The following is a 4,529-nucleotide window of genomic DNA, read 5'->3' as shown; positions in this document are numbered from 1 at the left end:
AATAAAGTCAAAGTGTTTATGTTATGTCCTCCTTAGATGGTCAGGCCGCCAGCGTAACACAAGATAGCGCGGGTGCGAATTAGGGAGGCAGAACAACCAAAACTTTAACCAAAACTTTATTCCCAAAAGAAATAACTGATTTATTTACAAGAAAAACAAAGCTTCTCCACGGGACACAGAGCACGGACACACATAGACCCCAACCCCCTAAGCTCTGTACTTTAGTCCCAAAAGAAACTAAACCCTTCTTTCAAAAATAACCCCAAACTAACCATAAAAAAACAGGCACCATATTGCCCTAAAATACAAGGGTTAGTGCCAGCACTCTAGCTAGTGTGAATAACAGAGGGTTGGCTATGTGAGGTGGGAACACGATATATACCTGCAGGTGTGTAACTAAATTCCCTACCTCTTGGCTCTGGTCCCGTCTAAAGGAGAGAAGAGAATAACAAAATTAGAATAACATCAAAAAAAGAAAACACATGATCAAAGAACAAAATTATAACAAGAGCTATAACAACGACTAACAAGACTATATGACAAGAGTTACACCTGCAGCAGCATCTATTTGAACATGTTAATTTTTTTTTTTAAATGAATGTTTGAAACCAGTTTTTAAAGAAATAGCTGAAATGAAGTCAAACACTTGTTATCAGACTGAAAGCAGTCCAACAAAGCAGTCCAAACTTGCTCAACAATGACGCAAGTCAAAGCAAGTGACTTGTTACAAGGCACGGTCGTTTTAGATGCGTTTATGAGTGGAAAAGTTTTGATTTTTTTTTTTATCTTTGCAAAAACACAACATTCAAACATTTTACAATTTTACATTAGATGAACACTAAAGTGTTTCAGAAGAAGATTTTTGCAAAAAAAACCAAAACAATCACGTTTAGAATATTTAGAACATTTTACAATTTTTCATTTGATGAAACTTCAAAAACACTACTAAAAAACACTAAACACCAATAAAAAAAGGGAAATACAATATATAAATTAGTACATTATAACAGGAAGTTTGCAAAAATTGAGGTGGTCATCAACTAAAGTGCATAGGACATTTCTGTAACACCAGATGTTCCTAAAGTTATTCAGGTCTTTTTGTCAATTTATAGAAACCAAATTCTAGTTTTAAGCGACATCTGATGTTACAGCAAAAAACAGTATCTGCTTCTTGAACAGTATTGTTTTCAATTTACCTCTTCCTGGTCACATAAATTGTGAGTTTTGCCTCTCCAGAAATAAAACTTAAAAGCTGCCACTTTCTCTGATTCTGATTTCTCTGATCTATTGTAGCCAGCACCGTAGATGAATTTCCTGATACTAAAATTTTCACTGAACAAATTAAAAACATTCGTTAGAAGAGTGAAGAGCACTGCAAGTTTCCCAAACTCACTGAGAAGCATGAAAGACTCACGAAAGGGACAAGCAGGGACACTGGCTGGATACCGCAGGGGTGAAAACAGATATAAAAATATTGGAACCGATGGCACCATGTAAAAGCCTCCCCTGGAGGTCGGCTGTTTTTTTCTTGAGTGGAGGTTTGTACAGAAGTCTCCACTGTGGGTCAGGTCCATCTCCCGTCATCCTGGTGGCCCAGGTAGTGGGTGCTCTGTTTACACAGGTTTTTCTTGATTACTTTTACACATCGTACAGTATTTTTTTGTTGGCCGTGCTCTCCAAACAGAGGTCTGATCTGGACCTCATGGAAAGGATATTTGCTGTCCGGTACAGTCCCTGTCCGGGACTAGGCTTCTCTCCTTCTCGTCTTTGTCTTTGCCTCCACAGTTGTAGCACCCTCTAGGCCACCCTGGTGGACTGGATGTTCAGCAGGGAGCTCACAGCCTGGGCATCCGCCAACGCAGGCCCGAAGTTGTCCACCAGCTGCTGGAGAGTCATGGTCTTGGTTCTGCAAAGCGCTTGCAGACAGCTCAGGTGTGGCTCCACTGCAGACATCCAGCCTGGCTCCATGCGCTAGTGGTTCCTTCAGTAACCAGAACAGAGAGTCAGAGCTTTTTCCTGGGCTGCTTTTAAATAGGGCCCATGACTTAAAAATATCATTTTTAAACGGAGGCAAACCGTTTAACTTTAGAAAATTGGAGTCCATTAAGAACAGTACATGACTGGAAAAGTTGAAATGATGTCAAAATGTTGATTTCAGTCTGAAAAGCGCAAACATTTTCAGCAATGCTTTTTTCCATGTATGTTTTCTTCTTATGTGAAAATAAGGGACTTCTTACCTAGAAACAGTCCTTTTATACACTTTACGACTGAAAAAGCAGAAATAAACTCAAAATGTTGATTTCAGACTGAAAAGTGCAAACATGTTCAACAACGCTATTTGCCACTCAAAGCAACAAACTGTAACACAGGGGTCCGAGCAGACATTGCATCAAGAGAGGGTTTTAACGACAAAGAGTTGTTTTAGAGGCAATTCTGACTGAAATAAACTGAAAGTCAAAGTGTTGATTTGAGACTGAAACCAGTGGAAACATGTTCAAAGTGCTGTTTGTCACTCAAAATGACCAGAAAGTTACTTGTAAAAAAGGTGGCCAGCAAATATGTGAATTTGTTTTGTTTAAAATGACTGTTTTTACATCAGTTTTTATAAAAAATAGCTGAAGTCAGAAAGCAGAAAGCAGTTCAAAATTGCTCAATAATGACGTTGTCACTTAAAATGAGAAAGAAACTGATCCGAACACTTTTCTTTTATATGTCAAAGCAAGTGAGTTAAGTGACGCTCTTATTTTGGGACTTCCTATGTGCCCTGAAATGGTTCTATGTGGATGTAGTGCTCTTGTTCGATTGAGTATGACATGTGTAATATGCTGTATGAGTGTTCAGGAGAGCGTGGGCGGGCTCTGGTCTAATAAAAAGAAGATAAACTTGACGTTCCGCTTGTTGTTCGTTACGCGGATTCCGTATGAGCATTTCTGATATGTTAACAGGTTATGGGCCTAGGGCTGAAAATAAGCGAGCGTGAGTAGTTAGAAGTTTAGCGCGACGTATTATGCGATAAAGTTTGGAGCTGAGGAGAAAATTGGCGGGATACAAGATGGCTAGCCGAGCGACTGGACTTTCAGCACCACAGCTGCTATATGACGGGTTTAAGGAGAAATACGACCTTTGGGAAACACGTCCTGGAGCTGAAAGGGACTATCTTGCAAGAACCAGCTCAGCGATGATGACCGGCGGAAAAATGCCGACTGCTACCCCAAATTGTTGATAACAGCCTTTTGCTAATCAGACATGAGGCTGCTGAGGATGGCAGAAAAGCACTCAAGGTATTGAGAGAATATTACGCGGTGAAAAGCAAACTGCGAATCATAAACATGTACACATATCGCTTACGAAGTTACACATTGTGTGAAGAAGAGACTGTGACAGGCTACCTGATAAGGTTAGAGAATATCATTACAGCGTTGATACAGCGGGCTACCAGACTCATTCAAGCCACTAGACGTGCATGTGACACAGAACGAGGACAATGTCACTTTTGCTGACTTCAAGAGAAGGCTGCGAGTTTATGAAGAGCCTGACCAAATGAGAATGACCAAACCCACTACAGATAATGTGATGAAAATGCACGCAAAAGACAGGGCAAAGACCAAATTAACAGAAAAGATGAAGATGTGGACATCACTTGCTACAAGTGTAGGACAAAGGGACACATGGCGCGAAAATGCTATAGGAAAGTGTAGTGCAATTACTGTAAGAACGAACGCATGCAGAGTCAATCTGCAAGAAGAAGAATGGACGAGATGACGCAGAAAGTTTGCGGAGAAGCAAGACGGTGACCGCGATTCCCTCTTCATGGCCAAATACGTTCAGAAAGAAAGACCACCGGATACCACCAGATGAAAGGGATTATGGTGGACTCAGGAGCAACTTCACACATCCTGAACGACATCAGCAAATTTGAGAGCTTCGACCACTCGTTCCAGCCAAGCACTCACTCTGTGGAGTTAGCAGACGGAAACAAGTTGCAGCTTGATGGCGCAACAAAGAGACACCACAGTGACCCACCTGCTAGACAGCGATGGACAGCAATGCAGAGCGCAGCTACGGGATGCGCTCTTACATGCCTTTATACCCACACGACATCTCAGTGTCAAGAGCAACCAACGGAGGTGCAACAATGATCGTCGAGAAAGGGGACAGTCGCATACTTACCAAATACGGTCGCAGGTTTGACATACATGAGAGTGGTAACTTGTATTACTTACCAACTGTTGAAAAATGTAAAGTGTGCCATGATGTACAGACCTGGCATCAGATATTAGGTCATTGCAATTACGAGGATGTAATTGCAATGACCTAATACCTTTCACAGTGGTGAAAGGTATGGAGATTAAAGAAGGTTCACCTGGATTGAAACAGTCATGTGAGGTGTGCACGCAAGGAAAAACACACAGACAAGAAATAGGGAGCCAGATAGGAAAGCAAAGAAGCACCTAGACCTAGTACACACTGATTTAGCAGGCCCCATTCGAACTCCTAGCATGAAAGGGCATCGATATGTGCGGTCATTT

The sequence above is a fragment of the Antennarius striatus genome, chromosome 9, assembly GCF_040054535.1.
Source record: "Antennarius striatus isolate MH-2024 chromosome 9, ASM4005453v1, whole genome shotgun sequence".
NCBI classification, from domain to species: domain Eukaryota; kingdom Metazoa; phylum Chordata; class Actinopteri; order Lophiiformes; family Antennariidae; genus Antennarius; species Antennarius striatus.
This window is presented reverse-complemented; position numbering follows the sequence as displayed.